Here is an 18821-nt window from a genome sequence, read left to right on the forward strand (position 1 = left end):
AGCGAATGGTTGCCTTCACGGCACAGTATGGTGTCTTCTCACTGGGACCGATTTGGAGCCGTTGGGATGTTTTGTCCCTGTGTGGCCTCCTTGCCCCTATGTTGAGGATGTTAAGGTGTTCCTTAGGACAGCCCAGCGTCATTGCTATACCCAGTCGGCATAGCATTCCCTGAGGTTTGGAGCTCTTCCCGCAGGTCTTTGGGACCAACCATGCAGAAAGAAGAGAGTCGGCTGCCAAGGAAGTGCTACAGGTTTAAGGGATGGAGTGAATGTGTGCTGCAGGGGTCATTTTGTCCTGCCACCTTCTGGTGCTGCGAGCCTGTGATCTCCAGTGGGCATGGTTTCAAGCCAGAGAAGTCATGCAGGTTCAAGGGTCCTGGAAGGTGGATGCATTCTGTCATTGCACGGCTGTGGGTGACACGTTGGTTCTGGAAGACCTGGGTATCATGATTTCTCTAAGCTCTTGTCCTTGAAGGGAAGAATGCGAATATGCAAGGCGCTACGATAAGTTACCCAGTTGCTGCAAGGATTTGCCCCGCCACTTTGGACATTAGAATGGCTCCCTTGCCATTAGCTTTGGTTACGGTCCTAGGGAAGTTCCTCTGGCTTGGCAGGAGACCAGGAAGTATGCCTGCTGGTAAGTCTCCCTTAATCAGTACAAGGGTTCCTCAGGCGCCCTTTGTCATGGGTCCCTACGAGCCGCTTTTGATGGAGGTCGTCATATTCGGCCAAGGGCCCTTCCCTTGTGGAAGATCTCTCCCCTTGAGGGTGTGTCCACTGTGTGGAATCATAAGTACCAAGGGCGTGTTTGTTCACGTAGAGGGCACTTGCTCTTAGACTGAGGGGGCCCAGTTGTCCTGAGGGTGTCTCAGGGGATCAGTAAAACATCTTTCTGCTATGATGGAGGGCAGATTGTCCAGGAGACGAATTTCAGGGCCTGAGACAAGGGGGTTGTTGGTCGGCGGCGCTTTTTGTCCTGATGGCCGCACGCTCTGAAGGCGCCTGTGCCACGATGCTTTCACGTTTGGCTGTGGACACACAGACATGATAGGCAGCAAATAAAATGTTGAGGGGAGCTATAGCGCATATCGCTGGGCGGTATCCCCCTTTCCCTCTGTGCACCCATTCACTTTTCTCAAACATCCTTGTGTTCTGTCACCCTGAGGCAGGTGGTGGAGTGCCAGGGCACAAACACCTGCAGCAGCATGGGGCCCTCTGTATAGTCCGTGACACCTGGCGAAATGAGGACTGTGCGGCAAGGTGAGGCAAGGGGAGGTGAAAGAGCGTCAGAGTGGTGTTGGTGTGAAGTCCTTGAGGATCCTCGTAGGAACCTTGTGTTGTGAGGAACTTCTTTGCAGAAACCTAGATGTTTGGCCACGGCGACTTGTGCACTGAGACTACAACCTCAACTTCTTGGCTCTTTCAGGGGCACCCCAGATCCGATGCCATGATCCTTAGCTCAGTTTTAGCCCCGTGGATTGGCTCTGCCTGCTCCTAACTGCTGACATGATTGAGATCGTTGGCTGACCCGCGGTGGAGCCTGCGACTGTGAACGTGCAGCCTTTGAGCAGGTGGATTGATGATGACTCCCATGAATACACTTCTTGGAACTCTGAACAAATGAATGGGTCTCAGGTTTCTCCGCGGTCATGTCACTGATGGGCCCAGGGGTTGAAAATACAGGGTGCCAGGGCAAGTTACCCAGTTGCTGCAAGGGTCTGCCCTGCCAGTTTGGGCATTGGAATATCTCCAATGTCAGTAGCTTACTGTGTGATCCAAGGGCATCACCTCTGGCTCGACAAGGTTCCTGGAAACCTTGTGGGAGTAAATGGAACTTCTTTAAAGAACCCTAGATGTTTGGCCACAGAGACTTGTGCCCCGAGACTACACCGTCACATTCTGGGCTCTTCCTGGGGCACTCGAGCTCCGATGCCCTGAGACTTGGGTGCACTTCCTGCCTCATGGCTCGAGTCTGGCCTCTCCCTACTGCTGAGAGGATTAAGCTTGCTGACAGTCCACGACTTTGCATGTCCAGCCTTTGACCAGGTGCATGGATCGATGATGACTCACATAAATGCATTCCTTTGAAATCTAAACAAAATGAATAAGCAATACCTACCGTCTTCTCATCCTAACTGAGGTCCTGCACGTGGCTCCCAGAGGAAAATTAGGGAGAGGTCCATGTTGCATTTGCTACTGTGGGCATTCACAGCAACATTGTTCAAGTTGAGGGTGGTGGGCTTCTCGTGCAGAAAGAGCCATGTGGAAAGGAGCCTGGGATGTCCATCTACGTGGGAAGGCTATGGACAACTTGCTATCTCTGGGCACCTGTGTCTAGCCAGGACTGCTATCCCCTGCCGCAGTCAGAGTGTGGGTGCGAAAGGAAGCGTGAGCCACTGGTACTCCTCTGGCTTGCCATTGAGATCTACAGGCCATCCTCGAGCTCAGGTCATTGCCTTGTTCCCGCAAGGAAACAGAAGTCTCTGCACTCAGGGTCAGAGAAGGAGTACTGGCTAGGCCAGGCTTCTAGGTCATGTTCAGCTTGGGAGATGGGATGCAGATTAGATTTGCCCTGATGGTCGGGGGAAATCAAATGGGCTACTGTTCCCGATATTTAGGCGACGCTGTTGGCTCCTCCTTGGGGTGTGTCCTGCTTGTGTGTTGTGTGTGGAGAGGTTGGGAAATGCCTTAGACAAATCCAGAGGATATCAAGCTACTTAGGTGAGGGGTGGATTAGTTTGGATCCTGGTGGAGAGAGGAAGGCAAGGCGAGGGGTAAATACACGTGAGAGTGCTGGCTAAGGCCACAGGCTTACTGTTGGGTGGATAGATGATCGGTGGACATAGGGTTCCCGGAAATCTTTTGGGATATCTTCAGGAGCATTTGGAGACCCGTGTAGGGAAGGAATACAGGTGAACATTTGTGGACCATCCCACCCTATTCCTCTCCTTTTTCAATGTGCTTCATGGCGGGTCCTTGTTCCAGCCAATGGTTGCCTTCACGGCACAGTATGCTATCTTCTCACTGGGCCCGATTTGGAGCCGTTGGGATGTTTTGTCCCTGTGTGGCCTCATTGCCCCTAGGTTGAGGATGTTAAGGTGTTCCTTAGGACAGCACAGCGTCATTGCTATACCCAGTCGGCATAGCATTCCCTGAGGTTTGGGGCTCTTCCCGCAGGACTTTGGGCCCAACCATGCAGAAGGAAGGGAGTCGGCTGCCAAGGAAACGATACAGGTTTAAGGGCTGGAAAGAATGTGTGCTGCAGAGGTCATTTTGTCCTGCCACCTTCTGGTGCTGCGAACCTGTGATCTCCAGCGTGCATGGCTTCAAGCCAGAAAAGTCATGCCAGTTCAAGTGTCCAGGATGTTGCATGTGTTCTCTCATTGCACGGATGTGGGTGACACGTTGGTTCTGGAGGACCTGGGTCTCATGGTTTCTCCAAGGTCTTGTCCTTGAAGGGAAGAATGCGAATGTGCAAGGTGCTATGATAAGTTACCCAGTTGCTGCAAGGGTTTGCCCCGCCACTTTGGGCATTGGAATGGCTCCCTTGCCTTTAGCTTTGGTTGCGGTCTTAGGGAAGTTCCTCTGGCTTGGCAGGGGACCAGGAAGTATGCCTGCTGGTGAGTCTCCTTTGATCAGTGCAAGGGTTCCTCAGGTGCCTTTTGTCACGGGTCCCTATGAGCCTATTTTGATGGAGGTCATCATATTCGGCCAAGGGCCCTTCCTTTGTAGAAGATCTCTCCCCTTGAGAGCGTGTCCACTGTGTGGAATCATAAGTGCCAAGGGTGTGTTTGTTCTCGTAAAGGGCACTTGCTCTTAGGCTGAGGGGGCCCAGTTGTCCTGAGGGTGTCTCAGGGGATCAGGAAGACTTCTTTTTGCTGTGATGGAGGGCAGATTGCTCAGGAGAGGAATTTCACGTCCCGAGACAAGGGTGTTCTTCGTCGGCGGCGGTCTTTGTCCTGATGGCCACAGGCTCTGAAGGCGCCTGTGCCACGATGCTTTCACGTTTGGCTGCAGACACACAGGCAAGATGGACAGCAAATGTAATGTTGAGGAGAGATAGAACACACATCACTGGGTGGTATCGCCCTATCCCTCTGTGTGCCCTTGCACCCTCCTCAAGCATGCGTGTGTTCTCTCACCCCGAGCCAGGTGGAATGCCAGGGTAAGAATGCCAGCGGCAGCCTGGGGCGATCCGTATTATCCTTGATACCTATTGAAGTGAGGACGTTGTGGCAAGGTGAGGCCAGGCGAAGGAGTCTCGGAGGTGTGTTGGCGTGCATTCCATGAGGATCCTGCTTTAACCCTTGTTGCGGTAAGCGACACTTCTTTGCTAAACCTAAAGGTTTGGCGACGGGAACGTGTGCACCGGGGCTACACCCTCACCTTCTGGTCTTTTCTCGGGGAACACGAGCTTTGATGCCCTGAGAACTGGCTGCATTTCCTTACCCATAGCTCGGCTCTGGCCACTTCTGTACGCTGATATGATTCAGCTCGCTGGCCGTCCCATGGTGGAATCTGCAACTTTGCATGTCCAACGTTTGAGTATGTGCTTGGATCGATGATGACTCCCACAAATGCATTCCTTGGAAATCTGAAAAAAATGAGTGAGAAATCCCTACCGTCTCCTCGTTGGAACTGAGGTCCAGCACGTGGCTCCCAAAAGGTGGTAGGGAGAGTTTCACGTTGCATTTGCGGCCGTAGGTGTGTACAGCCACGCTGTTCAAGTTGAGGGTTGTGGTCATCTCATGGGGAGCAGGGCCATTGGGAAAGGAGCCTGGGATGCCAATGCAGGTGGGAAGGCTTGGGACAGCGTGCCGTCTCTGGGTTCCTTGGTCTAGCCAGGACTGCTGTCCCCTGCCACGGTTCAGCATGCAGGTAGGAGAGGAAGCGTGCGCCATTGCTGGTTCTGCCACCTGCACTTGAGTTCTACAGGCTGCCCCCACCTGCTGGTCATTGCCTTGTGGCCTCAAAGAAACAGAAGTCGGTAGGCTCAGGGTCAGAACAGGATTCCAGGCCTAGGGCAGGCTTCTTTGTCATGTTCTGCTTGGGAGACCAGATTCAGTTTAGGTTTCTCCTGATGAGGGGAGAAATCAAATTGGCCACTATTCCCAGGATTTTGACCAATCTGAGGGCTCCTCCTCGGGTTGTGTCCTGCTGGTGTGTGCTGTGTGAGGGGGCTGGAAAATGCCTTAGTCAAGCTTGGTCACAGCAAGCTTCTTTGGTGAGGGGTGGCTCTGGCATCTTGCCCTGACACGTTGGGATCCTGGTGGAGAGAGAATAATGCAAGGTGAGTGAAAGAGACACGTGATATGGCTGGCTAAGCCCACAGGTTTACTGGTGGGTGGATAGATCGATGGTAGTCATGGGGTTGACGGTACACATTTGGGATTCCCTCAGGAGCGTTTGGAGGCACGTGTAGGGAGGGAATACGGGAGCACATTTGCGGACTGTCCCGCCTTTTTCCTCTCCTTGGTCGATTTGCTTCATGGTGGGTCCTTGTGCCAGCGAATGGTTGCCCCCGTGGCACAGTATGGTGTCTTCTCATGGGGGCCGATTTGGAGGCCTTGGGGTGTTTTTTCCTTGTCTGGCCACGTTCCCCCTCTGTTGAAGATGTGAAGGTGTTCTTTAGGAGAGCCAAGCATCGTTTCTACATCCGACACACAAAGTGTTCCCTGAGGATTGTAGCTCTTCCCGGAGGTCACTGGGCGCAACCATGCAGAAACAAGGGAGTCGGCTGCCAAGGAAAGGCTACAGGTTTAAGGGCAGGAGAGGATGTGTGGTGTGGGTGTCATTTTTCTTGCCCCCTGCTAGTTGCGTTGAGACTGTGGTATCTGGTGAGCCTGGCGACAGGCCAGCAAAGTCATACCAGTTCAAGTGTCTAGGCAGTTGGCTGGGTTCTCACGTTGCACAGCTGCGGGTAACCAGTTGCTTGTGGAGGACATTTGCCTCACAGTTTCTCCAAGGTCACGTCATTGATGGGCCCAGAGTGTGAAAGTACCAGGCACCACTGCAAGTTACGCAATTGCTGCAAGGGTTTGCCCCACCACTTTGGGCATCCCAATGGTTCCCATGCCATTAGCTTTGTGTGTGGGCCAAGGGTAGGTTGTCAGTCTCGGCAGTAGGCCAGGAAGTATGGCTGCAGGTGAATCTCCATTGTTCTGTCCAGGGGATCCTCCCGTGCATTTTGTCACCGGTCCCTACCAGCTGCTTATTGTTGGAGGTCATCACATTTGGCCAAGGGCCGATCGCTTTTGGAAAATCTCAGGGACCACATTTCCCCTTGAGGGTGAGTCCATTGTGTGGAAGCGTATGAGCCAGGAGTGGTTTTGTTCCCCAGAGGGTAGTGGCTCTTACGCTGAGTAATCCCAGTTCCCCTGAGGGTGTCTCAGCGGTTCAGGATGACATCCCTATGCTGTGTCAGCAGGGAGGTGGCTCAGGCGGGGAAGTTCAAGGCCCATACCAGGGTTTGACGGACGGCCGTGCTCTTTGTGCTGTTGCCCGTGCACTCTGAAGGCATCTGTGCCACAATGCATTCACGTTTGGCTGTGGACACACAGACATGATGGGCAGCAAATGAAATGTTGAGGGGAGATATAGCGCACATCGCTGGGTGGTATCACCCTTTCCCTTTGTGTGCTCGTTCACTTTTCTCAAATATCCCTGTGTTCTGTCACTCTGAGGCAGGTGGTGGAGTGTCAGGGAACCAACCCCTGCAGCAGCATGGACCCCTGTGTATAGTCCGTGATAACTGGCGAAGTGAGGACAGTGCAGCAAGGTGAGGCAAGTCGAGGCCAAAGAGTCTCAGAGTGGTTTTGGCGTGAAGTCCTTGAGTATCCTCGTGGGAACCTTGTGGTGGTGGGCAGAACTTCATTGCAGAAACGTAGATGTTAGGCCACAGGGACTTGTGCACTGAGACTACACACTCACCTTCTTGGCTCTTCCAGGTGCACCCCAGATCCGATGTCATGATCCTTAGCTCCATTTGCATCCTCGTGGGTCGGCTCTGGCCGCTCCTGACTGCTGACATGATTGAGATCATTGGCTGCCCTGTGGTGGAGCCTGCGACTTTGAACGTGCAGCCTTTGAGCAGGTGCGTGGATTGATGATGACTCCCATAAATGCACTGCTTGGAAATCTGAACAAAATGAATGGGTTTCAGGTTTCTCCGAGGTCCTCTCACTGACGGGCCCAGGGTGCGAAAATACAAGGCGCCCGGGCATGTTATCCAGTTCCTGCAAGGTTTTCCCCTTCCTGTTTGCGCATCGGAATATCTCCAATGTCAATAGCTTTCTGTGTGATCCAAGGGCATCACTTCTGGCTCGACAAGATTCCTGGTTGAAACCTTGTGGCAGTAAATGGAACTTCTTTGCAGAAACCTAGATGTTTGGCCACGGGGACTTGTGCACCGATACTACCCAATAACATTCTGTGCTCTTCCTGGGGCACCCGAGCTCTGATGCCCTGAGATTGTGTGCACTTCCTGCCCCTTGGCTCGAATCTGGCCACTCCCTACTGCTTAGATGATTGAGCTCGCCGGCAGTCCACCATGGAGGCTGCGACTTTGCATGTCCTGCCTTTGAGCAGGTGCATGGATCGGTGATGACTCCCATAAATGCATTCCTTGGAAATCTAAACAAAATAAATGAGCAATACCTACCGTCTTCTCATCCTAACTGAGGTCCAGCACGTGGCTCCCAAAGGAAAATTAGGGAGAGGTCCATGTTACATTTGCTACTGTGCGCATTCGCAGCAACAATGTTCAAGTTGAGGGTGGCGGGCTTCTCGTGCAGAAAGAGCCATGTGGAAAAGAGCCTGTGATGTCCATCCGAGTGGGAAGGCTAAGGACAACTTGACGTCTCTGGGCACCTGAGTCTAGCCAGGACTGCTATCCCCTGCTGCGGTCAGTGTGCAGGTTCGAAAGGAAGCGTGAGCCACTGGTGCTCCTCTGGCTTGCCATTGAGATCTACAGGCTACCCTCGATCCCAGGTCATTGCCTTGTTCCCGCAAGGAAACAGAAGTCTCTGCACTCAGGGTCAGAGAAGGAGTCCTGGCCAGGCCAGGCTTCTTTGTAATGTTCAGCTTGGGGGATGGTATGCAGTTTAAGTTTGCCCTGATGGTCGGGGGAAATCAAATGGGCCACTGTCCCCGGGATTTGGGCGATGCTGATGGCTCCTCCTTGGGTTGTGTCCTGCTTGTGTGATGTGTGTGGAGAAGTTGGAAAATGTTTAGGCAAATCCAGGGGATATCAAGCTACTTAGGTGATGGGTGGTTCTGGCACCTTGCCGTGAGACGTTTGGATCCTGGTGGAGAGAAGAAGGCAAGGTGAGCGGGAAATACACGTGAGAGTGTTGGCTAAGCCCACAAGTTTACTGTTGTGTGGATAGATGGTCGGTGGACATAGGGTTCCCGTAACTCTTTTGGGATATCTTCAAGAGCATTTGGAGGCCCGTGTAGGGAAGGTATACAGGTGCACATTCGTGGACCATGCCAACCTTTTCCTCTCCTTCGTCAATTTGCTTCATGGCAGGTCCTTGTTCCAGCGAATAGTTGCATTCACGGCACGGTATGTGTCTACTCACATGGACCGATTTGGAGACATTGGGATTTTTTGTCCCTGTGTGGCCTCATTGCCCCTATGTTGAAGATTTGAAGCTGTTCCTTAGGACAGCCCAGCGTCATTGCTAAACCCAGTCTGCATAGCATTCCCTGAGGTTTGGAGCTCTTCCCAGAGGTCACTGGGCCCAACCATGCAGAAAGAAAGGAGTCGCCTGCCTTGGAAAGGCTACAGGTTTAAGGTCTGGAGTGAATGTGTGCTGCAGGGGTCATTTCATCCTGCCGCCTTCTGGTGCTGCGAGCCTGTGATCTCCAGCATGCATGGCTTCAAGCCAGAGAAGTCATGCCGGTTTAAGTGTCCAGGATGTTGAATGCGTTCTCTCATTGCACGGACTGGGTGACACGCTGTTTCTGGAGGGCCTGGGCCTCACTGTTTCTCCAAGGTCTTGTCATTGAATAGAAGAGTTCGAACGTGCAAGGTGCTACGATAAGTTACCCAGTTGCTGCAAGGGTTTGCCCCTCCAGTTTGAGCATTGGAATGGCTCTCATGCCATTAGCTTTGGTTGCGGTCCTAGGGAAGTTCCTCTGGCTTGGCAGGAGACCAGGAAGTATGCCTGCTGGTGAGTCTCCCTTGATCAGTCCAGGGGTTCCTCAGGTGCCCTTTGTCACGGTTCCCTGTGAGCCGCTTTTCATGGAGGTCGTCATATTCAACCAAGGGCCCTTTCCTTGTGGAAGTTCTCTTCCCCTTGAAGGCGTGTCCACTGTGTGGAATCTTAAGTGCCAAGGGTGTGTTTGTTCCCCTAGAGGGCACTTGATCTTAGGCTTAGGGGACCCAGTTGTACTGAGGGTGTCTCAGTGGATCAGGAAGATATCCTTTTGCTGCGATGGAGGGCATAGTGCTCAGGAGAGTAATTGCAGGGCCCAAGACCAGGGGTTGTTGGTCGGCTGCGCTCTTTTTCCTGATGGCCACAGGGTCTGAAGGCGTCTGTGCCCCGATGCTTTCCCGTTGGGCTGCGGACACACAGGCAAGATGGACAGCAAATGAAATGTTGAGGAGAGATAGAGCCCACATCGCTGGGTAGTATCGCCGTTTCCCTCGGTGCGCCCGTGCACCCTCCTCAACCATGCGTGTGTTCTCTCACCCCAAGCCAGGAGGAATGCCAGGGAAGGAATGCCAGCAGCAGCCTGGGGCCATCCATATAATGCCTGATACCCGTTGAAGTGAGGACGTTGTGGCAAGGTGAGGCCAGGCGAAGGAGTCTTGGAGGAGTGTTGGCGTGCATTCCATGAGGATCCTGCTTTAACCCTTGTTGTGGTAAGCGGCACTGCTTTGCTAAACCTAAAGTTTTTGCAACGGGAACTTGTGCACCGGGGCTACACCCTCAACTTTTCGTCTTTTCTCGTGGAACACGAGCTTCGATGCCCTGAGAACTGGCTGCATTTCCTGACCCGTGGTTCAGCTCTGGCCGCTTCCGTATGCTGATATGATTCAGCTCGCTGGCCGTTCCATGGTGAAATCTTGAACTTTGCATGTCCAACGTTTGAGCATGTGCTTGGATCGATGATGACTCCCACAAATGCATTCCTTGGATATCTGTACAAAGTGAGTGAGAAATCCCTACCGTCTCCTCGTTGGAACTGAGGTCCAGCACGTGGCTCCCAAAAGGAAAGTAGGGAGAGGTTCACATTGCATTTGCGGCCGTGGGTGTCCACAGCCACGTTGTTCAAGTTGAGGGTTGTGGTCATCTCATGGGGAGAAGAGCCATTGGGAAAGGAGCCTGGGATGCCAATCCAAGTGGGAAGGATCGGGACAGCGTCCCATCTCTTTGTTCCTTGTTCTAGCCAGAACTGCTGTCCCCTGCCACGGTTCAGTATGCATGTAGGAGAGGAAACATGAGCCATTGGTTGTCCTGTCGCCTGCACTTGAGTTCTACAGGTCGCCCCACCTGCTGGTCATTGACTTGTGGCCTCAAAGAAATAGAAGTCTGTAGGCTCAGGGTCAGAACAGGATTCCAGGCCTAGGGCAGGCTTCTTTGTCATGTTCTGCTTGGGAGACCAGATGTAGTTTAGGTTTCTCCTGATGAGGGGAGAAATCAAATGAGCCAGTGTTCCCAGGAGTTTTGCAAATCTGATGGCTCCTCCTCCGGTTGTGTCCTTCTTCTGTTTGCTGTGTGAAGGGGTTAGAAAATGCTTTTGTCAAGCTTGGTCATGGCAAGCTTCTTTGGTGAAGGGTGGCTCTGGCATCTTGCCGTGACACATTGGGATCCCAGTGGAGAGAGAGTAAGGCAAGGCAAGTGAAAGAGACACATGAGATGGCTGGCTAAGCCCACAGGTTTACTGTTGGGTGTATAGATTGATGGTGACCATGGGGTTCCCGGAACACATTTGAGATTCCCTCAGGAGTGTTTGCAGGCACGTGTAGGGAGGGAATACGGGAGTACATTTGTGAACTGTCCCGCCTTTTTCCTCTCCTTGGTCGATTTGCTTCATGGCAGGTCCATGTGTCAGCGAATGGTTGCCTACGTAGCACAGTATGGTGTCTTCTCATGCGGGCTGATTTGGAGGCCGTGGGGTGTTTTGCCCCTGTCTGGCCACGTTCGCCCTGTGTTGAAGATGTGAAGGTGTTCCTGAGGACAGCCCAGTATCATTTCTACACCCGGCCCACATAGCGTTCCCTGAGGATTGGAGCTCTTCCTGGAGGTCATTGGGCACAACCATGCAGAAACAAGGGAGTCGGCTCCCAAGGAAAGGCTACAGCTTTAAAGTGTGGAGAGCATGTGTGGTGCAGGGTCATTTTGACCTGATACCATCTGGTGCTGCGAACCTGTGTTGTCCGACAGACCTTGCCTCAGGCCAGAAGAGTCATGCCACTTTAAGGATCCAGGATGTTGGATGCATTGTCTCGTTCCTCAGCTGTGGGTGACACATTGGTTCTGGAGGGCCTGGGTCTCACGGTTTCTCCGAAGTCTTGTCATTGAAGGGAGAAGTGTGAAAGTGCAAGGTTCCATGATACGTTTATCAGTTGCTGCAAGGTTTTGCCCAGCCACATGGTGCATTAGAATGGCTCCCCTACCTTTAGCTTTGCTTGTGGTCCTCTGGCTTGTCAGGAGGGCAGGAACTATGCCTGCTGTTGAGTCTCCCTTGGTTATTCCAGGGGTTTCTCTGGTTCCCTTTGTCACAGGTCCCTATGCGCCCCTTTTGTTGGAGGTCGTCATATTCGGGCAAGGGCAATTCCCTTGTGGAAGATCTCTTCCCCTTGAGGGCTCGTCCATTGTGTGGAAGCGTACGTGCCATGTGAGGGTGTGTTTCTCTAGAGGGCAGTGTCTCTTTGTCTGAGGTGGCCCTGTTGCCCTGAGGGTGTCTCAGGGATTCAGGAAGACATCCTTTTGCTGTGATGGAGGGGAGAGCACTCAGGAGAGGAATTGCAGGGCCCGAGACCAGTGGGTTGTTTGACAGCAGCGCTCTTTGTTCTCATGGCTGCAGGTTCTGAAGACTTCTGCATCACGATGCATTCACGTTTGGCTGTGGACACGCAGACAAATGCGCAGCCAACGAAATTTGAGGCAAGATAGAGGCACGTTGCTGGGTGGTATCTTCCTTTTCCTTGGTGCGCCCATTCACCATCCTGAAACATCCGTGTGTTTTCTCACTCCGAGCCAAGTGGTGAAGTGCCAGGGAACGAATGCCAGCAGCAGCATGGGCCCTGTGTATAGTCCGTGATACCCCGTGAAATGAGGAAAGTGCAGCAAGGTGAGGTGACGCGGGGGAGTCTCGGAGGGGTGTTGGCATGAAGTCCTTGAGTTTCCTGGTGGAACCCTTGTCATGGTAAGTGGAACTTATTTACTGAAACCTAGATGTTTGACCACGGGGACATGTGCAACGAGACTACACCCTCACCTTCTGGGCTCTTCCTGGAGCTCCCTAGCTACGATACCCTGGGACTTGGCTGCAGTCCCTGCCCCATTGCTTGGCTCTGGCCGTTCCTCACTGCAGACAAGATTCAGCTCACTGGCCATCCCGCGGTGGAGGCTGCGACTTTGCCCACCCAGCCTATTAGCAGGTGCTTGGATCGATAGTGTCTCCCATAAATGCATTCCTTGGACATCTGAAGAAATCAATGGGTCTCATAGTTCCTCTGAGGTCATTTCACTGATGGACCCAGAGTGCCAAAATGCAAGGCGCCACAGCTAGTTATCCAGTTGCTGCAAGGGTTTGCCCTGCAACTTTTGCAATCGGAATATCTCCGATGCCATTGTCTTTGCGTGTGGTCCAAGGGAAGGGCCTGTGGCTTGGCAGAGTTTCCTGGTGGAAACCTTGTGGCAGTAAGGGAAACCTCTTTGCAGAAACGTAGATGTTTGGCCACGGGGACTTGTGCACCGATACTACCCAATAACATTCTGTGCTCTTCCTGGGGCACCCGAGCTCTGATGCCCTGAGACTTGTGTGCACTTCCTGCCCCGTGGCTTGTCTCTGGCCGCTCCTGACTGCTGACGTGATTGAGCTTGCTTGCCGTCCTGTGGTGGCGGCTGTGACTTTGCACGTCCAGCCTTTCAGCAGGTGCTGGGATCAATGATGACTCCCATAATTACATTCCTTGGAAGTCTGAAAAAAATGAGTGAGCAATCCCTACCGTCTCCACATCGGGACTGAGGTCCAGCACGTGGCTCCCAATGGAAAAGTAGGGAGAGGTTCACATTGCATTTGCTACCCTGGGCATCCACAGCCAAATTGTTCAAGTTGAGGGGGGCAGCATTCTCGTGGGGAAAGAGCCATTTGGAAAGAAGCCTGGGATGCCCATCCATGTGGGAAGACTAGGGACACCTTGACATCTCTAGACCCCTGATTCTAGCTAGGTGTCATGTCCCCTGCTGTGGTTCAGCATGCTGTTGGGAGTGGAATCATGAGCGATTGGTGGGACTCTGACCTGCCTTTGAGTTCTATAGGCCTCCCCCGGCCCCTGGTCTTTGCCGTGTGCCCTCAAGGAAACAGAAGTCTTTGCACTCAGGGTCGGAACAGGAGTCCTGGCCTAGGCCAGGTTTTCTTTGTCATGTTCTGCTTGGTAGTCGGCATGCAGTTTAGGTTTCTTCTGATGATAGGGAGAAATCAAATAGGCCACTGTCCCCAGGAGTTTGGCCAAGTTGATGGCTCCTCCTTGGGTTGTGTCCAACTTGTATGTTGTGTGTGGAGGGGCTTGGAAAATGCCTTAGGCAATTCCCAGGGGAATCAAATTTCTTGGATAAGGGATGGCTCTGGCACTTTGCCCTGAGATGTTTGGATCCTAGTGGAGAGAGGAAGGCAAGCCGTGTGGGAAATACACTTGTGATGGCTGGCTAAACCCACAGGTTTACTGGGTGGCTGGAAAGATCGACAGTGGCCATAGGGTTCCTGGAACTCCTTTGGGATACCTCCAGGCACAGTTGGAGGCACGTGTAGGAACGGATTATGGGTGCATGTTCATGAACCATCCCCCCCCCCTTCCTCTCCTTTGTTGATTTGCTTCATGGCGGGGCCCTGTACCAGGGAATTGTTGCCTTCGTGATGCAGTATGGTGTCTTCTCTTGGGGGACGATTTAGAGGCCATGGGGTGTTTGTCCCTGTCTGGCGACATCCCCCTATGTTGAGGATGTGAAGGTTTTCCTCACGAGAGCCCAGCGTCATTTCTATACCCAAACCATACACCGTTCCCTGAGGTTTGGACTTCTTTCCGGAAGTCATTGGGCGCAACCTTGTGGAAACAATGAAGTTGGCTACCAAGAAAAACTACAGGTTTAAGATCAGGAGAGAGTGTGTTTGGGGGTCATTTTATCCTGCCACCTGCTGGTGTGGTGAATCTTTGGCCTCCAATATGCCTGGCCTCAGGCCAGAGAAGTCAATCCGATTCAAGCCTGCAGGCTGTTGGCTGCATTCTCTAGTTGTGCGACTCTGGGTGACCCGTTGGTTCTGGAGCACATGGGTCTCGTGGTATCTCCGAGAACATGACACTGATGGGTCCAAATTGTGAAAGTGCAAGGTGCCATGGCAAGTTACCCAGTTGCTGCAAGGGTCTTGCGCTGCACCTTTGGGCATTGGAATGACTCCCATGCCATTAGATTTCTGAGTGGTCCAAGTGAAGGTCCTCTGGCTTGGTCGTGGGCCAGGAAGCATGCCTGCTGCTGAGTCCCCCATGTTCAGTCCAGTGGTGCCTGAGTGGCCTTTGTGCCGAGGCCGAGGAGCCGCTTTTGATGGATGTCATCACTTTCTCTCATGGCAGTTCCCGTGTGGAAGATCGCAGGGACACTGTTTCCACTTGATGGCGAGTCTGTTGTTTGGAAGCGGATGTTCCTAAAGAAGGTTTGTTTCCCTGGAGGGCAGAGGATCTTAGGCTGAGGGAGCCAAGTTCACCTGAGGGTGTCTCAGGGGTTCAGAATGACATCCTTTTGCTGTGTTGGAGGGGAGAGCACTGAGAAGAGGAATTGCAGGGCCCGAGACCAGGGGGTTGTTGGACAGTGGCGTTCTCTGTCCTGATGGCTGCATGCTCTGAAGGCGTCTGCATCCCAATGCCTTCTCATTTGGCTGCTGATACGCAACCAAGATGGGCAGCAATGAAATATTGAGGCGAGATAGAGTGCACATCCCTGGGTGGTTTCGCCCTTTCCCTCGGTGCGCCCGTGCACCATCCTTAATCATGCATGTGTTCTCTCACCCCAAGGCAGGTGGAATGCCAGTGAAAGAATGCCAGCAGCAGCCTGGGGCCCTCCGTATACTACATGATACCTGGTGAAGTGAGGACGGTGCATCAAGGCAAGGCTAACGAGGCGAAGGAGTCTCCGAGCGGTGTTGGTGTGCAGTCTGTGAGGATCCTGGTTTCACCCTTGTGGTGGTAAGCAGCACTTCTTTGCTGAAACCTAGATGTTTGGCCATGGGGACTTGTGCACTGGGGCTACACCTTCACCTTCTGGTCTTTTCCCGGGGAACATGAGCTTCGATGCACTGAGACTTGGCTGCACTTCCTGCCCCATGGCTCGAATCTGGCCACTACCGAATGCTGACATGATTGAGCTCGCTGGCCGTCCCGTGGTGGAGGCTGCAACTTTGCCTGTCCAGCGTTTGAGCATGTGCTTGGATCAATGATGACTCCCACAAATGCATTCCTTGGAACTCTGAACAAAATGAGTGAGAAATCCCTACCGTCTCCTCATTGGAACTGAGGTCCAGGAAGTGGCTCTCAAAAGGAAAGTAGGGAGAGGTTCTCGTTGCATTTGCTCCCATGGGTGTTCACAGCCATGTTGTTCAAGTTGAGGGTTGTGGCCATCTCATGGGAGAAGAGCCATTGGGAAAGGAGCCTGGGATGCCCATCTCTGTGGGAAGGCTAGGGACAGTGTGCCGTCTCCAGGGGCCTTTGTCTAACCAACACTGCTGTCCCCTGCCGTGGTTCACCATGCTGGTGGGAGAGGAAACATGAGCCATTGGTAGGCCTGTCCCCTGAAATTGAGTTCCACAGGCCGCCCTCACTGGCTGGTCGTTGTCTTGTGCCCTCAAATAAAAAGGAGTCTGTATGCTCAGGGTCAGAGGAGGATTCCTGACCTAGGCCAGGCTTCTTTGTGATGTTCTGCTTGGGAGACGAGATGCAGGTTAGGTTTCTCCTGGTGATGGGGGGAAATCAAATGGGCCACTGTCCCCGGGAGTTTGGCCAAGCTGATGGATCCTCCTCGGGTTGTGTCCTGCTTGTGTGTGCTGTGTGAAGGGGCTGGAAAATGCCTTAGTCAATTCCCAGGGAAATCAAGCTTCTTTGATGAGGGGTGGCTGTGGCATCTTGCTGTGACACGTTTGGATCCCGGTAGAGAGAGAAAGGCAAGGAAAGTGGAAAAGACACGTGAGATGGCTGGCTAAGCCCACAGTTTACTGGTGGGTGGATAGATCGACGGTGGCCATAGGGTTCCCAGAACACAGTTGGGATTCCCCCAGGAGCGTTTGGAGGTACATGTAAGGAAGGAATACGGGAGCACATTTGTGGACTGTCCCACCTTTTTCCTCTCTTTTGTCGATTTGCCACATGGCTTGTCCCTGTGCCAGCAAATGCTTTCCTTCTTGGCATAGTATGGTATCTTCTCATGGAGGCCGATTTGGAGGCCGTGGGGTGTTTTGTCCTCTCTGACCACGTTCCCCCTTGTTGAAGATGTGAAGGTGTTCCTGAGGACAGACCAGCATCATTTCTATACCCAGCCCACATAGCGTTCCCTGAGGTATTTAGCTCTTCCCAGAGGTCATTGGGTGCAACCATGTGGAGACAAGGTAGTCGGCTGCCAAGGAAAGGCTGCAGTTTTATGGGCAGGAAAGGATGTGTGGTGCGGGGGTCATTTTGTCCAGCCACCCACTTGTGCTGTGAGCCTGTGGTCTCTGGCTGGCTGGCCTCAGGCCACACAAGTCATGCCGTTTCAAGGGTCCAGGCTGTTGGCTGGATTCTCTCGTTGCACACCTGTGTGTGACCTGTTGGTTCTGGAGGATCTGGGTCTCACAGCTTCTCTGAGGTCATGTCACTGACGGGTCCAGAGTGTGAAAGTGCAAGGCACCACAGCAGCTTACTCAGTTGCTGCAAGGGTCTGCCCTGGCAATTTGGGCCTCTGAATGGCTCCTATGCCATTAGCTTTGCATGTTGTTCAAGGGAAGCTCTTCTGGCCTGTCAGGAGGGCCGGAACTATGCCTGCTGTTGAGTCTCCATTCGTCAGTCCAGGGGTTCCTCAGGTGCCCTTTGTCATGGGTCACTATGAGCTGCCTTTAATGGAGGTCATCACATTAGGTCCAAGACCGTTCTTTTGTGGAAGATCTCGGGGACCACATTTCCCATTGAGGGCGAGTCCATTAAGTGAATACCTATATGCCAAGAGTGGGTTTGTTCTCTTGGAGGGCAGTGGCTCTTAGGCTAAGGGAGCCCATTTCCCCTGAAGGTTTCTGAGGGGTTCAGGATGACATCCTTTTGCTGTGTCGGTGTGGAGGTCACTCAGGAGGGGAATTGCAGGGCCGTACCAGGGGGTTAATGGACAGCAGCACTCATTGTGCTAATGGCTGTGCATTCTGAAGGCGTCTGCACCACACTGTATTCACGTTTGGCTGTGGACACACAGACAAGATGGGCAGCAAATTTAATGTTGAGGCAAGAGAGAACGCACATCACTGGGTGGTATCACCCTTTCTCTCTGTGCACCCGAGCACCATCCTCAAAAGTGCATGTGTTCTTTCACCCCGAGCCAGGTGCAGCGCCAGGGAACAAATGCCAGCAGCAACGTGGCGCCCTCTGTATAGTCCGTGATACCCGGCGAAGTGAGGACAGTGCGTCAAGGTGATGCAAGGTGAAGGAGTCTCAGAGGGCTGTTGGCGTGAAGTCCTTGAGGTTCCTTGTGGAAACCTTGTGGCAGTAAGCAGAACTTCTTTGCAGAAACCTAGATGTTTGGCGAAGGGACTTGTGACCGAGACTACACCCTCACCTTCTGGACTCTTCCAGGGGCACCCGAGCTCCAATGCCCCGAGACTTGGCTGCACTTCCTGCCCCATGGCTCGGCTCTGGCCGCTCCTGACTGCTGACATGATTGAGCTCTCTAGCCCTCCCGCGGTGGAGGCTGTGACTTTGCACATCCAGCCTTTGAGCAGGTGCTCGGATAAATGATGACTCCCATAAATGCATTCCCTGGAAATCTGAACAAAATGAGTGAGCAATCTCTACTGTCTCCTCATCGGAACTGAGGTCCAGCACGTGGCTCCCAAAAGAAAATTACAGAGAGGTTCACGTTGCATTTGCGACCTTGGGCATCCAAACCACGTTGTTCACGTTGGGGGTGGCAACCTCCTCGTGGGGAAAGAGCCATTTGGAAAGGAGCAAGGGATGCCCATCCACGTGGGAATGCTGGGGACAGCTTGATGTCTCTGGGTCCCTGAGTCTAGCCAGGTCTCCTGTCCCCTTCTGCAGTTCAGCATGCAGGTGGGCGTGGAAGTGTGAGCCATTGGTAGACCTCTGGCCTGCCATTGAGTTCTATAGGCCTCCACTGCCCCCTGGTTATTGCCTTGTGCCCTCAAGGAAAGAGAAGTCTCTGTGATCAGGGTCAGAGCAGGAGTCCTGTCCTAAGCCTGGTTTCTGTGTCATGTTCTGCTTGGGAGACGGGGTGCAGTTTAGGTTTCTTCTGATGATGGGGAGACATCAAACGGGCCACTGTTCCCCAGAGTTTGGCCAAGCTCTTGGCTCCTCCTCGGGTTGTGTCCTGCTTGTGTGTTGTGTGTGGAGGTGCTGAAAAATG

At 53.1% G+C, this 18821-nt stretch overlaps 8 non-coding genes and 1 pseudogene across 8 annotated transcripts; all 9 read left to right on the plus strand.

The window, feature by feature from the left end:
• The first annotated feature begins 1573 nt into the window (after positions 1–1573).
• On the plus strand, positions 1574–1666 carry LOC137751696 (small nucleolar RNA SNORD116). The gene has a single exon (XR_011070926.1). It is a non-coding gene; the product is annotated as a small nucleolar RNA SNORD116 (small nucleolar RNA).
• A 386-nt stretch (positions 1667–2052) lies between these two features.
• On the plus strand, positions 2053–2144 carry LOC137750115 (small nucleolar RNA SNORD116). Its single transcript, XR_011070372.1, has one exon. It is a non-coding gene; the product is annotated as a small nucleolar RNA SNORD116 (small nucleolar RNA).
• A 2411-nt stretch (positions 2145–4555) lies between these two features.
• Positions 4556–4647, plus strand: LOC137753743 (small nucleolar RNA SNORD116). Its single transcript, XR_011071565.1, has one exon. It is a non-coding gene; the product is annotated as a small nucleolar RNA SNORD116 (small nucleolar RNA).
• A 2452-nt stretch (positions 4648–7099) lies between these two features.
• LOC137751663 (small nucleolar RNA SNORD116) lies at positions 7100–7177 on the plus strand (annotated as a pseudogene).
• A 416-nt stretch (positions 7178–7593) lies between these two features.
• On the plus strand, positions 7594–7685 carry LOC137777065 (small nucleolar RNA SNORD116). The gene has a single exon (XR_011076402.1). It is a non-coding gene; the product is annotated as a small nucleolar RNA SNORD116 (small nucleolar RNA).
• Positions 7686–10111: 2426 nt separating this feature from the next.
• Positions 10112–10203, plus strand: LOC137753891 (small nucleolar RNA SNORD116). Its single transcript, XR_011071622.1, has one exon. It is a non-coding gene; the product is annotated as a small nucleolar RNA SNORD116 (small nucleolar RNA).
• A 2916-nt stretch (positions 10204–13119) lies between these two features.
• On the plus strand, positions 13120–13211 carry LOC137776937 (small nucleolar RNA SNORD116). The gene has a single exon (XR_011076362.1). It is a non-coding gene; the product is annotated as a small nucleolar RNA SNORD116 (small nucleolar RNA).
• A 2445-nt stretch (positions 13212–15656) lies between these two features.
• LOC137753339 (small nucleolar RNA SNORD116) lies at positions 15657–15748 on the plus strand. Its single transcript, XR_011071453.1, has one exon. It is a non-coding gene; the product is annotated as a small nucleolar RNA SNORD116 (small nucleolar RNA).
• Positions 15749–18186: 2438 nt separating this feature from the next.
• Positions 18187–18278, plus strand: LOC137776828 (small nucleolar RNA SNORD116). The gene has a single exon (XR_011076331.1). It is a non-coding gene; the product is annotated as a small nucleolar RNA SNORD116 (small nucleolar RNA).
• The last annotated feature ends 543 nt before the right edge of the window (positions 18279–18821 follow it).

Source organism: Eschrichtius robustus, chromosome 1 (genome assembly GCF_028021215.1).
Source record: "Eschrichtius robustus isolate mEscRob2 chromosome 1, mEscRob2.pri, whole genome shotgun sequence".
Taxonomy (NCBI): Eukaryota; Metazoa; Chordata; class Mammalia; order Artiodactyla; family Eschrichtiidae; genus Eschrichtius; species Eschrichtius robustus.